Genomic DNA, 15,545 nt, shown 5'->3' with positions numbered 1-15,545 from the left:
CGCAGCATATCTAACACATGTGTGTATAAACACAGGGACGGCAGCATATCTAACACATGTGTGTATAAACACAGGGACGGCAGCATATCTAACACATGTGTACATAAAATCATGTACGGCAGCATATCTAACACATGTGTATATAAACACAGGGATGGCAGCATATCTAACACATGTGTATATAAACACAGGGACGGCAGCATATCTAACACATGTGTATATAAACACAGGGATGGCAGCATATCTAACACATGTGTGTATAAACACAGGGACGGCAGCATATCTAACACATGTGTGTATAAACACAGGGACGGCAGCATATCTAACATAATTTACATAAACATGTGTACGGCAGCATATCTAACACGTGTGTACTCAAGGATGTTCTCTTGCTGCTTTTACATGTGACTTCTCATGTGTTCACTCTAACTCTTCCTCATTCTCTGTAACCCAGTGTTACAGAGGAAATTATAGTTATTCAGAAACGTGGGTGTTTTGTGTTTGTGGAGGGTCATTTGTGAATCTCACAAAACAGTATGTATAGATTTACTTTACAATGAAAATGATTTGCTTCATGGCTTATATCTGTGTGGGGGTGCATTTCTTTGATCCCAACTAAGAATATGATATTTCCTTGTCTCTGTCTTTGCTATTAAAATCCTTCCTCATTTGGCACAGCCATATCTGATGGGAACGTCATCACAAGCCAGCACAGCTCCTTGACAAAGATCCAGGAATCTGAGTCATATTATGGCCACCAAGTCATCTTTGGTTTTCATGTCCACCTGTTCCATACTTAGGGGGCTTTTAATACTTATACAATTTGGGGATATTGGATTGACGGGAAATTTCTCATGAATCATTCATGCCTTCTCCCAGGAGTACTGCTGTATTGTGTAGCATGTGTGTGCAGTTCCTGCAGAGGGCAGAAGAGGGCACAGGTTTCCTTAAAACTGGAACTGCAGAGGGTTACAAGCCAGCATGTGGGTGATGGGAACTAAACCTGGGTCCTCTGCAAAAGTAGGTTAGTGCTCCTAACCTGCTTAACCATCTGTCTAGCCTCTAATTATTACATTTTTAAAGATATATTATTAATAGCACTAAATTGAATTTTAGGGAGCTCCTAGCCTACAGTGATGCTGGCACAGACTTCACCCTACTCTTCCACTCTCTACGGCACCTATGAAATTACTCTTCTTCTCCAACCAGAGTGCCACCTCTGGACTGTAGTTAACCCTGTGTGCATGTCTCTTTCTGTTTCATGGGGACTATGCTTCTTAGTATTCTATTAAGTATCAAGCTGATTTATTGAACCTTTTTGCTGAAGGTTGTTATCTTGAAAGGCTTGCTGTTCCTTGGTATATTCAGTATGGATGTGGTATATTCACATCCATTCACGCATCCCTCTCGAACATGGGTAGATCCCATAGAGGTTTTGCCCTGCGTGATGAAGGTGAGCTTTCTCCAGTTCCCGGTAACACTATGTGTGCTATCCCCACTCCTAGACCCGTCTGTGTCACTAAAAAGTAGCATCTTATTTATGTGTGTAAGTGTTCACATGTTTGGGGTTATGTGTACCATGTACTTGCAAGTGCCCACAGAAGCCAGGTGGGGCTTCAGATTCTCAGAAGCTGGGGTTGCAGGTGGCTATGAGCAGTCTGATGTGGCTGCTGGGAACTGAACCCAGGCCCTTTGCAGGGGCTGTCAGAACTATGAACCATTGAGTCATCTACTCTGCCAGGTCTATATCAGCTTTAGAAATATCTCTATCTTTCTTTCAAAGCCTTTACGTTCTTCCTCTTCTTCTTTTAACCATCAAGTTCTCAAACATCCTTTCTATGAGGCTGAATTCCACCCTGGCTGCACAGAGGCCTTGGTGCAGCAATTGTGTGAGAGCAATCTTTGTCATCTGAATCTCTAATTTATAAAACACAGATATCGTCAGCTCCCGATGCCGTGGGTAGTCATGCTTAATTATTGTTTTTACCTCATTTCCCACTAATGTGTTTAGGGGAAGTGATTATTGGAGATGGGCTTGAAACATAAAGATGCCATTTGAGAGACAGATGGTTGACAGCAACACAGGAGCCACAAATATCAGCAGGAAAATGGAACCATGCTCTGTGTGGAATGCAGGTGGGACCCCATGTTTGTACATGTGCATGTGTCCCACTGTGGCTGGAGGTGCAGGTGGCCATGGTCCCACACATGAATATAGGACCAGCATTTAGGGCCCAATATTGAAGCAAAACAATGAACATTATGAAATGACAAACTCCATAGATCTCTACATGAATAATGTTCCCTTTCTACACCTTAAAGTAGCTTGGCCACTCAAACCCATTGCTCTCTTAAGGATGCTCAGTTTATAGGAAGTTGGCAACTGGTATTAATGTCTATGATTGGAGGCAGACACAGTGGTTGTAGAAGGAGGGTTACGTGCCCAAACTTACCCCCGTTCCCTCCTATCTCCAATGGTCTTCCATTTATCTTCTCTACGATATGACAAACCTGACCACTACTCTAGTCTTTCTGTGAATATGAGCGGTGTACAGCAGGATGTGGTATCGCCATTGACACTGCAAGCACGCATCCAGCAGGGACAAGTCCAGCAGTGTATATGAGGCCTTGCAAGGGGGTCATGAAGGATTTTACGACACGCTGGGGTGTCATCTTGAGAGGGAGCTGTTGTCTGAGTCTATGATGGAGGAAGGTCATTGGTTAAAAAATAAAGAAACTGCTTGGCCCTCATAGGTTAGAACATAGGTGGGTGGAGTAAATAGAACAGAATGCTGCGAGGAAGAGGAAGTGAGCTCAGAGACGCCATGCTCCTCTCTCCTGGGCAGACGCCATGAAGCTCCGACCCAGGATGGACGTATGCTAGAATCTTCCCGGTAAGCACACCTTGGGGTGCTACAAACATTATTAGAAATGGGCGACCAGGAGCTGGGGCGGGAGGAATGCAACCCGCAGCTCATTCAACAAGTCTAGGCTGCTCCAAGGGTTGCATTTCCACCTTTGAAATTCAAGCAGCCACCCTGCAAATTTAGCGTGGCTCAGTAGAGTGAGTGTGTCCTACACATGGTGAGCACTATGCAGAAGACAGGCATTACTGCAGAAGATGGGCATTGTAACAATGAGCAAAGATTCATGAAGAGTAGTACCATGAGGGCTGGAGAGATAGCTACATGGTTAAGAACACTTGCTGCTCTTGCAGAGGACCTGGGTTCAGTTCCCAGCACCCACATTGGTGGCTCACAACTACGTCTAACTCCAGTTCAGGAGTTCTAATGTCCTTTTCTGACCTCCAAAAGCTCCTGAAAGCACACAGTACGCATGTACTCACTCAGGCAAAACACTCATATGTATAAACAAAAGCAAATATAAATGGTTTTCTCAAGAAAAATACCATAAGCAGTCTCATTGTGATAACTACTAGATAAGTCAATAAAGTACTTAAGAATGAACTTAACCCAGGAAATAAAAGCCTTCTAGAAAGCAAACTTTCAAATTCCAAATAAAACACAAACAGAAAGAAAGCCCTTCTAAAGTCATGGACTGGAAGAATTAGTCTTGTTAAAATGTCCATTTACTACTAATAGCTCACAGATTCTATAAAACTTTCATCAAAGTACCAATGGTGTTCTTCACAAAACTGGAGAAAAGCACCCTAAAATCTGAATGTAACCACAAAGCCCTTGAGCAGGCAGAGCAATTTTGAGCTGAAAGAACAAAGGGAGAGGGGTCATGTTGACTAACTTCAGAATATGCTACAAAGTTGCAGCCATCAAAACAGCAGGATATAGGCCTCAAACAGACACAGAATAGAGAATACAGAAACTCACAGCCGCAGCTGGCTCCCAGCAAAAACACAAAATAACACACATAGAAAAAAACAGCAGCTTCAATGAACCGTACTAGACAAACTGGATACTCATGAATCACAGACACTTAATTCCTCTAAGAACCAGAACCCAAATGTCAGCCAGGAAATTCCAAAATGACTTAAAGAAAATGTGTGCACAACATCTACAGACACTGGTTCCTCGGGAGAACTTCAAAAGACAGGAAAGAAAACAAAGCAAAACCTGACAAACTGCAAGGAACTAAAAGGCTCATAGGCTGAAAGACAGAGATCAAGGGCCCCAAGAGCCCGCCTGAAGGCATAAGTCACAAACAATTCCACACCAGTTTGGAATTATTACTAATAGAATGGTTATTTATTTAAGGGGGGAAAACTTACAGATCACCGTCCCAGACAACAGCCCTCTGCGCAATCAGGAAGTGAACCTAGTCGCTGGAAGCGGAGTTGGAAGCCAGAGAGCATTAGGGAAGTGGCCGCTTTTTTAAAGGGAGAGAGACCACGCCCCAATGGGTTGGTATCTCAGCAGCTATTGGCTGAAGGAGCTCCCGCAACACCCGCCCACAGTGGTGGGAGCCCCAAGAGTTCGCCCACAGAGGTCAGTAGCAGGAAAAGCCTGCCCCCAGTGCTCAGTGGCCCCAAGAGCCCGCCCAAGTGGTCAGTGGTCTGAAGAGCCTTCCCACAACACGGGAAGGTGTTTGGCAGCTCTCCACCTCAAAGGAAGGAACTCAAGTAACAATAAATACATGAAAATGTTCGGGAGTATTAGCCACTCAGTAGCATCCAATTAGTACAGCAATTACAAAAACAAAACAAAACAAAAAACCATACCAAACCAAACCCAATGAAAACAAAACAACAGTAAAAAAAAAAAAACAAAAAAAACCCCATAAATTCTAAGAAGGTTGTGTAGGAAAAGGAGTTTTATGACCATTGATAGGGTTATGAATTAGTATCACTACAATGGAGAATAGTATACAAATTCCTCAAAACAGTGGCAGTAGATCTAAGATATGCTTCAGCTACTCTCAGAGAAATTCTTAAAGGAAATGAAATGAACATACCAACGAGATATACACACATTCATCTTTATCGCCGGGTTTTGTAAGAGCTGAAACAGAATCAGCCTCGGTGCCCACCAACTTGAGTAGGTAAGATGTACAGTCAAAGACAAAGACGTCCCACCATTCCCAGCACAGTGGTCCAGAGCAGGGCTCATCGCGTTAAGTGAAACAAGCCTCCCACACAGAGGACTCTGAGGTTCCTGTTCTCTTTCTCTCGGGAGGTTAAAGAAAAATGCCAACTGCTACATAGAGCAGGGAGGGTAAAGGGGGAAGAAGGGCAGGAAACAAGAGGTTGGGATTTGATCACTGCATACTGTTTATGTGCATGGAAATATCACACTGAATCTCATTAATATGTGCAATTGATATATGTTAATTACATTATAAAAGAAACCAAGATTCTCAAGGTTCTGAACTCAAAGCCTCACCCAGGGTATTCTGTGAATCCACACTCCCGTGCCAGGGAAGGAGGAAGGTGAAGGGCCTCTGAGGAGCTTCTGGGTCGGGGGAAGAACAGAACCCTCAGCAGACAGGGTTTGTGCTGCAGTGACAGAGGAAGGCTGAGCTCTTTATAAAGAGCAGACGTGTATATTTCTCACAGTTTGGGAGGCTGAGAAGTGTACTTCTTGGAGCCGGAAGACTCGCTCTCTGCTTCTACATGGAGTCTCCTGCCACAAACCCTAGAGAAAAGGAACACCATGTCCTCATACAGAAGGCTGGGAAGAGATAAGCTTGCTTTCGCGGCCTTTTAGTTTTTTGTTTGTTTGGTTGGTTGGTTTGGTTTGATTTGGAGGGGACAGGGTTTCTCTGTAGCTTTGGAGTCTGCCCTGGAACTAGCTCTTATAGACCAGGCTGGTCTCGAACTCACAGAGATCCACCTGCCTCTACCTCTTGAGTGCTGGGATTAAAGGCGTGCACCATCATGGCCCAGCCCCTTTGTTTAACAGTATCAATCTCTGCACAATGGCCCTGTCCTTGGGAACTAAACACCTCCCACCAGGCCCCACTCCTAAGGCTCTTGCTCAAGGCAAACTTTGCAGCGCCCAGATGTTGAAGGGCCCATTCAGACAACAGCAGAAGGCCAGGAGATGGGGAGGAGATGGGGACAACTGGGACCTAAGAGCAGCACGGGTGGCAGGAGGCATGGCCTGGCAGCAGGCTGGGAGCGCCAGGAGAGGCTTCATTTTGAAGCCAGCATGGGCTAGAACAGAACTAAGGCGGGATGAGATGATCTGGTTCTACTCGTTCAGTCCGGATGCAGTAGGCAGCATAGGGCTGGGGAGGGCTTGGAGACGGGACAACTGAAGAGGAGTGGGAGCAACATTTAGGAAGCTGTGGCCTTGGTCCAGGCCAGAAGAGCTCAGCTCTGAGCAGGGAGGGACATCTTCCGAGAGCATAAGCCAACCTTCCTCCCCAGTCGACGTGACCCCACATCCACAGCACCCATGGCCCAAAGCGTACAGATGTGCAGAGCCTCGTTGTGACCTTTCTTAGTACTCAATTCTAATGAACTCTGGAAGGAAAACATGAGTTTGGCCTTATGTCCATGGGGTTAACGTTGTTCCTACCCACCTAAAATAATCCAGCATCTTCTCACATCCTGGCTTCACATTCATTTCACAACACGATTGTTTGCTTGTGGCTAAATCATGCAGAGAGAAACCCAATGAGTCCCACTGGAAAGGGGCTCTATGTACTGGCTACTAGTTTAATATTCCTTCAGCGGACACCCCACCTGGGAGAGGAACCATTTCAAAACACGACACAGCCTGATTGTTTCTTAAGTAGACTAAGGGCCCACAGTGCCCTCTTCTGGTATGCTGGAGGTACAGCATCTTTTGAGGGCTTTTCCTACTGGAAATGATGGATAGTTGCGGATGTCAGTTTTCTCTACTTAGAGACTGAAATGAATTAATCATTTGGGTCCAGTGGTTGCCATTGAAATGGGGATCAAGGAGGCAGCTAATTTTTGCTGGACAGCATAAAGGAGACAGGTGAAGTATTAAGCAAAAGAAATGGATAGGAAGTCTAAATTTGATAACTGAAATTAGGCTGTGTCAGCACCTCTCTCTCTCTCTCTCTCTCTCTCTCTCTCTCTCTCTCTACACACACACACACACACACACACACACACATCACATGTCTGTGCTCACCCAGGAGGCCTATGGAAGCACTGGACGTAATGGGGCAGTCAGAGCATTTGAACGTGACAGAGTCTCAGGTCTCCTCTTGTGAAATTCTTTCACAGGAGTGTATGTAATATGAATGCTATTGGGGGTATTAACAAATACCAAGAATTGTAAACAAAGGGCACAGACCTTTGACCCAACACCATTACTTTTAGAGTCTGTGCTAAGGGGGAAACCCAAACGATGTAAAAGTTGTGTATATAAAAGATTGTCAGGCTAAGTAGACGACTCGGCAGGTAAGAGGACTTGTAGAACAAACAAGAGGACCTGAGTTCAAGTCTCCCCTGCAAACAAATGAGTCATGCCTCATGTGACTGGCACCCAGCACTGCAAGATGAGACAAGAGGATGGCAAGAGTTTGCTGGCCAGCATGCCTAGCCAAAACCTCCGACTACAGATTCTTCAGTGAGAAGTTCTGCCTCAAGAGAGCATGGTGAAAGTGTCAGAGGGCATCAACCCCCTCTGCCAGCTTCTCTGTGCATGCCTGAGGGTGTGCACATGTGCACATGCATGCATGCACCGTGCATACAACATGCAGGCCTACATAGCAAGGAAGGAACTTGGAAATAATCCCATTTGAATGCCCCAAAATGGAGAGAGTGCATAAATGGCATCACTATGTCTGGTCTACGCTTTTGTGGTACTGCTGAAAGACAAAGCTACAGAAGATTTTAATTAGGTCAAAATGTGTATGTAGTTAAAAGGAAGGCTGTGCATGTCAAAATGTGCAAGAGATGTGGGGGGAAAGTAGAAACCTCTTTGAAATATTAGACAAAATTAAAAATGATAGCAGATCAAATCAGCGGGAAAGAATGTGACTAAAATACTTTCACAAACATTTGATAGAAATTGAAGTGTGTAAGGTTATTCTGGACAGCCTTTTGGGAAAATTTGTTTAAAAGTTTTTACTGTCTGTATGATTTTAACTGGGGTGCTCACCCCAGGGGAAAGGCTGGTTATATGACCTCCCTAACAGGAGAATAAGGATCGTCACTAAAACATTTTGGGAACTTAGTGGCAAGCACTCAGGGGTCATCTACTATGTGCTAGGTACTTTGCCAAGCACCCAGAGGCTAGTGAACGTTCCCCGCTCTCCAGGGACTGATCAGCAGTTTTCATGATCAAACGAAGACACCAACACCAGAGATGACTGTGTGACTTCAGCATGTCCCCACAAACTGTCATGGGAAAGAGTCACCGCCGAACAGTTAAGAACCAACTACCTCAACAGAGACATTTGGGACACACTGCCAGGCATTCCATGGCTCTCCAGCAAAGCAGACCCATCCAACCCTCCACGACCCTCTCTGTCTCAAGGGTGAGGTCAGCAGTCACACTCAAGACTATTGAAGGAGGAGCTAGGCTGATGGACTTGGAAAGGAATCTGTCGTTAGAAGATGCCCATTCTAATATGACCACACGAGTCACTGAGCAAGTGCCCAGGCCAGGCAGTAACTGCCAACCTAATTAGGAGGCAAAAAGAAAAAGCCAGAAAACAGGAAGATCTCCCATGCTCTTGGGTAGGCGGAATTAGCATAGTGAAAATGGCAGTCTTACCAAAAGCAATCTACAGATTCAATGCAAAGCCCATCCAAATTCCAGCAAAATTCTTTACAGACTTTGAAAGAACAACATTCAACTTCATATAAAAAAACAAAAAACCCAGAATAGCCAAAACAATCCTATACAATAAAAGAACTTCTGGAGGCATCACCGCCCCTGACTTCAAACTCTGCTATAGAGATACAGTAATGGAAACAGTCTGGTATAAAAAAACAGACAGGAGGAACAATGAAATCTAATCAAAGACTCGGATGACAATCCACACACCTATGAATACCAGATTTTTGACAAAGAAGCTAAAAATATAAAATGGAAAAAAGAAAGCATATTTAACAAATGGTGCTGGCATAATTGGATATCAACATGTAGAAGAATGAAAATAGATCCATATCTATTGCCATGCACAAAACTCAAGTCCAAATGAATCAAAGACCTCAACATAAAACCAGCCACAATGAACCTCACAGAAGAAAAAGTAGGAAGTACACTTGAATGTATTGGCACAGAAGACCACTTCCTAAATATAACCCCAGGAGCAAAGACATGAGAGAAACAATTAATAAACGGACCTCCTGAAACTGAAAAGCTTCTATAAAGCAAAGGACACGATCAACAAGACAAAATGACAACCTACAGAAAGGGAAAAGATCTTCACCAACTCCACATCGGACAGAGGTCTGATCTCTAAAATATACAAAGAACTCAAGAAACTTGACATCAAAAGAACAAATAATCCAATAAAAAATGGGGTACAGACCTAAACAGAGAACTCTCAACAGAGGAATGTCAAGTGACTGAAAGACACTTAAGAAAATACTCAACATCCTTAGTCATCAGAGAAACGCAAATCAAAACAACTCTGAGATTCCATCATATACCTATCAGAATGACCAAGATTAAAACACTGATGACAACTTATGCTGGAGAGGATGTGGGGTAAAGGGAACACTCCTGCATTGCTAGTGGGAGTGCAAGCTGGTACAGCCTCTTTGGATATCAGTATGGCGATTTCTCAGAAAATTAGGAAACAACCTTTTGGGTATATACCCAAAGGATGCTCAATCATACTACAAGGACACATGCTCAGTTATGTTTGTAGCAGCATTGTTTGTCATAGCCAGAACCTGGAAACAACCTAGAAGACCCTCAAATGAAGAATGGATAAAGAAAATGGAGTACTACTCAGTGGTAAAAAAAAAAAATGACATCTTGAAATTTGCAGGCAATTGAATGGATCTAGAAAAAAAAAAACATATTGAGTGAAGTAACCCAGACACAGAAAGACAAATATAATATGTACTCACTCATAAGTGGCTTCTAGACATAAAGAAAAGAAAACCAGCCTACAGTTCACAATCCCAGAGAACCTAGACAACAAACAAGAGCCCCAAGAGAGACATAAATGGATCTAATCTACATGAAAAGTAGAAAAAGACAAGATCTCCTGAGAAAGTTGAGAGCATGGGGGTCACGGGGGTCATGGGAGAGGGTAGAAGGAAAGAGGGGAGGCAAACAGAGAAAATTATATAGTTTAATAAAAACAATAAAAAAGAAGAAGCCAGTTTTGAATAAGATACACATGCAGTAGGAGGTTGTGTTCTCGTTTTTATTTTTAATTGACAGAAGTCACGGGCGTTTATTGTCTACTTGTGATGCTTTAAAATAGGTCTACAGCACAGACTGAGGAAATCCAGCTCCTTAGTTTATGCTTACCTCACATACTCGCCACTTTTTGTAATGTGGATTATAAAACTACTGGCAATTTTCAGTGTAACAGATGACAAGCCAGCATGAAGACCTAAGTTCGAATCCCCAGAGGACATGTAAAAGCTGAGCACAGGTTCACATCTACAGCCCCAGAGAAACGGGTAGATCCTGACAATCACTGGCCTGTGACCTCCAGGTCCACTGAGAGACCCTATCCAAAAAAAATAAGGTGGAGGGTGATTGACCCCCTCACCGCCACACATGCATACAAACGTCTTGATGCACTCTGATATGCACACGTGCATATAGACCACGAACATCACCACACACAGAATTAGCAACTTTCAAAAACTGGTAGTCACTTTTGAATGTGTTTCTTCTAACTGAAGTTGTTTGTCCTTCAATCAGCTCTATGGCTCCTTTTAAAAAGGTCATTTAAAAAAATTTTCGCAAAGACTTATGATGTCTAGGTCCCTACGGACAGCAGTCTGTATGTAGGTGACAACAGCATAAGGTTTTATTGGGTGGTCACCTAAGCATCTTATACTTGGTTTCCAGACAGAACCTTGCCTTCCAAACTCCAAGCCCTGCTGGCACGGGCACAGGGCGACTATTTCACTCTGCATGGAATGCCACTAATAACGAAGAGCAAGCTTTCGCTGCAATGATCGGATATTACATGTTGGTGACATCCAAACGCCCAATCCTTGTCATTAGAAGCAGCCAGTGGTTAGGGCTGGAGAGACGGCTCAGTGGTGAAGATCCCCAGGTGCTCTCCCAGAGGACCCAAACTTGATTCCCGCACCTACATGGCTTCTCACAACTGTCTGAAATTCTACAAGGGATCCAGCGCCCGTTTCTTGCCTTCATAGGCACAAGGTACATGTGTGGTGCACAGACATACGAAGTCAAAATACTCATACACACAGATAAAAATTAAAATACAAAGGAAACATTCTGCTGTTACCTTGATATGATCATAGGGGAGTGATTTGAGTAGCCCGACTCCCACCCCATATCAGCTACAGGACACCCAAACACCGACTTTGTGATGCCTTCCCATGGGAATCTGTTCCCCCTACCAAAAGGTAGGGACATATTTTTCTTGAAAAATTTGTCACTGTACATACATGCCAGCCACCCATCAGTCCCTGGACCCAAGGGGTTTCCTCGATCAGAGGATTAGGGTGGACAAAAGGCAGAACATAATCCATCCACCTCCCAGGTTCCTAAATCACAAAGGAGGCAAGCCAGGAGCATCCTAGCTTCCTATCCCAGATCCTGTCCAGTTACAGAGACGGTCAGGCCCCCTCCTCTTAAAAGAACACGAGGCAGGGAGTCATCAAACACGCCTAAATGTGTTGTTCCTCTAGAAACATTACAAATTAGAATAATAAAAGCGAAAATTAGGATCTCTTAAGTACCACTCGAACGAAGAGAGTTTTGTCAGATATAGTCTGACAATTTATTTAATATAATTAGAATCCTAAAAGAGATGTTATTTGATAACTTGGTATTTTTACCTAATTGTTTGTAGCTTTTCAAGTCAAAACATTTACCCTCACATTTTTATGTTTGAAGTTGTACAATTAAACCAAACTTTTTTTTGCACAAGGAAACTATGGAGTTTATTTTGTGTTAGCCAACTATGCCTGGGCACGGGACCTGCCCTGGAGTGTGGTTGATAACACCCAGAAACACTCCGCTGAGAAAGCTGATCTTCCTTCCCTTTGACAGTGGGCACCAGCTGCAGATAGCTTCTTGGTTGGGGGTGAAACTTTGTGTCTGCTTCCCCCTCTCTGTCCTGAGACTTTTGTCTGATTTGAACCTGTACAGGTTCTTGAGCCTGCTCTCAGTCTTTTGAGTTCATGTGTCACATGCTCTGATGTGTCTAGAAGCTTCTGTTTCCTGGAAGTCATTCACCACCAAAATAAAGGAATAAAAATCAACCATCTTCCTTGTCCACAAGAGGCCACTGTCCTCACGGCTTCTCTCAGCCTAGTCAAAGGTCTTCCAGGAGACAGTCTCCAAGTTGAGTTTGCAGGCCAGGCTTCCAGGGGTGACTGGGACACCAGCCCAGGCACAAAACGATCGACCTACAACCTGTCCTGCCTGCAAAAGGTGCTGGGGCCATGGAGGAGCAGAACTTGTGGGAGGAGCCAACTGATAATTGGTCTAAATTGAGGTGCACACCATGAGGAGGAGCCCATGCTTCAACTACGGGTGACCGGGAACCAGAGGCTAAAAGGCGCAGAGACCTCAGCTCTCTCCAGTTTATTTTGTGCCTCCATTTCATTCATGTTGGTCTCCAGTACCATTCCCCTCATCATTTCTGCAAAAATATTATGAACTTTGTCTGCATGGAATTGTAAGTCCAGCTCACAGACATTTTCAAAACATTTGTCCAATGTTTCCACAAATACTTAAATTAGACCTAAAATGCCAAGTCCGCTTTCTAGGGAATCCACACAGAAGACAAAGTATGGTGCTGTATAATGTCCACACATCAGTTTATTATCAGGTCCTCTGATAATAATCCTCCTGGGAAATGACAAGCATTTTCATCTTGCGTGGATACAAAACGCAAAGTCTCCCTGATGATTTGCTGTTGAATGTCTTCATGATAGTGCCGGGAGAACTTGGAGAGCCATGGTTTCCTGGGTCAGAACGGGAGCTTGCTGCCACTACTTCCCCACCTGCCCCCTCTAAACCATCTTTCATTTCTCACTAAGACAAGTTCATATTCCCTGCTGCAGACAATGACGTCTTGAACACATTCATATCTTAATCTTTTAACCTTTTTGTACAGTGTTGTTGGAGGCTATCTGTTCATTTCCTGGCTACCCAGACCAGAAATAATCACTCAGAAACTATATTAATTAAATCACTGCCTGGCCAATCACTTAAGCGTATTGCTAGCTAGCTCTTATATCTTAAATTAGCCCACTTCTAGTATTTTATACTTTTCCACATGGCTCGTGGCCTACCAGCAAGGTTCCAGTTGGCAGGCAGCTCATGTCTTTCTCCTCTGGCAGCTCCATGGCTTCTTCCTGACTCTACATCCTCTCTTGATATTTTTCTTTCAGTCTGGCTTTACTCTGTTAAGTCACTGGCCAAAAGCAGCTTCTTTATCAACCAATGGCAATAAAACATATTCACGGCATACACCACCTTCTACATCAGTACTTCTTTAATGAATTCATCTCTACATTTTAGAGTAGAATTTCCAAAATAAAGGATTAGAAATCAATTGCATTGTTCTCAAAAATATTTTTATATGTATGTGTGTGCATCTGAATTTATGTATGTGTACCATAAACACATAGGAATCAGCAGGAGTCAGAAGGGTGCATAGGAGAGTCAGGAACTGGGGTTACAGGTGGTTGTGAACACCCATGTGGTGCTGGGAACTGAACCCAGGTCCCCTACAATGGCACTAACTCTTACCCGCAAGCCATTTCTCCAGCCTTTGATTGCATTGTTTTATGACCAATTATTTATGCATTAATTTTTTTTTTTTTTTTAGCAATGCTGTTGCTATGGCTTAAAGAAAGGCGAGCATGGCCTAAGTTCTTCTAGAACCTCAAGTCCCATCCTCTCCTCTTCCTGCTCCAAAGCCAAGCTGTCCTCCCAACATCCAAGGTCATGGACAAGTTCTCCTGGGTTTGTGCCCTGTCACACCTGGTCACATGACACACACTTTGAGCCTCAAGCCTTCCACCCTGTAGTCTGTGCTTGAGACTGGGCCACGTGTGTCACCTGACAGCTGATTTGCATTTCCGTGACCATTAGCTAGCGCGCACATGCGAAAATATCATAATGGCATATACCATCTACTGTCCAGTCTGTGGACACTTGGGTTGTTGACACTTTCTGAATCCCATGACAAATGAAGAGATATGCACTTGTTTGTGTGTCTTTCGGGATAGACATCTCAAGTTTTCTGCATACACTCATAGAGTAGCTAACATGCTGCAGCTGATCTGAGTGGAAGGGCCAGTATGCACATTTGTCCCCAGTGTGTGACATCTCTAGTGGTCCCTGGTCCCCTTAATGCGATGGTCATCTTCATCTGAGCAAGTCTGGAAGAGGTGCAGTAGAATCATACTGTGATTAATATTCTCATTAGGCATCTTTACATCCGGCGCCTCTAGTGAGGTCCCTCTCATACCATTTATCTATTTATTCTGAGTCATTTTTATTTATGAATTTTTAAAATACAGAGATGAGAAATGTGCTATTTAAATAAATTGAAGACATATCTTTACACTTTGTGGTCTGCTATTTTATCCCACTAATGGGATATTTTGATGAACATGAATTTGTAATTTTATTTTTAAAGTTGTATTTTATTTATGTGTATGCCACACGTGTGCCGTGCCTTCAGACCTCACGAGAGGGCTTTGGATTCACTGGAGCTGGCGTTACAGGCAGTTGTGAGCTGCCCAGTATGGGAGCTGGGGACCAAACTGGTACCCTCTGCAAGAGCCACAAGTCTCCCTGACTTCTGCACCATCTCTCCAGCCTCTGGAATCCATAATTTTAATGAAGAACAATTTATCAAGGATTTTATTACTGAGCGTATTTCATTCTACTTCCTCTCGTTTCACACTTATATTAAATCACAGGGAGGGCTGTCAGCCGCTAAGATTTAAATGTGGGCCTTTGACTCCAGAGCCCAAATCCCTAAATAGCAGGCTCTATTACATTCTTTAAAATCTTTAAACATATTTGATGAGAGTTTTGTACATAATCCGTCTAAAGTACATGTTTTCTCTTTATTGGCATATATTCATTGCATGTGGTGATGGGTTTCGTAAAGTAAGCTCCCTCAAGTGTGGCTTGCACTCTGAACATTCTCCCTCCTCCCCCTTTCTTCTCCCTCCCACTTGTCTCCTCCCTTCAACTCAGTTTCCCTTCTGCTTCATGTCACATGCAGTGTGTGTGTGTGTGTGTGTGTGTGTGTGTGTGTGTGTATGTACATGGTGCTATGGATCTATAAAATCCTAAGATCCACAAATAAAAAACCATAGTATTTGTTCCTTGGTGACTGATTTGCTTTGCTTAATGTGATGATTACCAATTACACCGAGTTTTCAACAACAGCGTAATTTCCATTTACTCATGAGTTAATAAAGCTCTATTATGTAATACTATATG

At 43.5% G+C, this 15,545-nt stretch overlaps 1 pseudogene; it reads right to left on the bottom strand.

Moving 5' to 3' along the window:
• Positions 1-12,598: 12,598 nt before the first annotated feature.
• LOC121444928 lies at positions 12,599-14,218 on the bottom strand (annotated as a pseudogene).
• Between the last annotated feature and the right edge of the window lie 1,327 nt (positions 14,219-15,545).

Source organism: Microtus oregoni, unplaced genomic scaffold, assembly GCF_018167655.1.
Source record: "Microtus oregoni isolate MIOR12 unplaced genomic scaffold, Mior012 000148F_ref0000004, whole genome shotgun sequence".
In the NCBI taxonomy this organism is placed as follows: Eukaryota; Metazoa; Chordata; class Mammalia; order Rodentia; family Cricetidae; genus Microtus; species Microtus oregoni.
The sequence above is the reverse complement of the archived record's forward strand: the minus strand, read 5'-3'. Positions and strand labels throughout refer to the sequence as shown.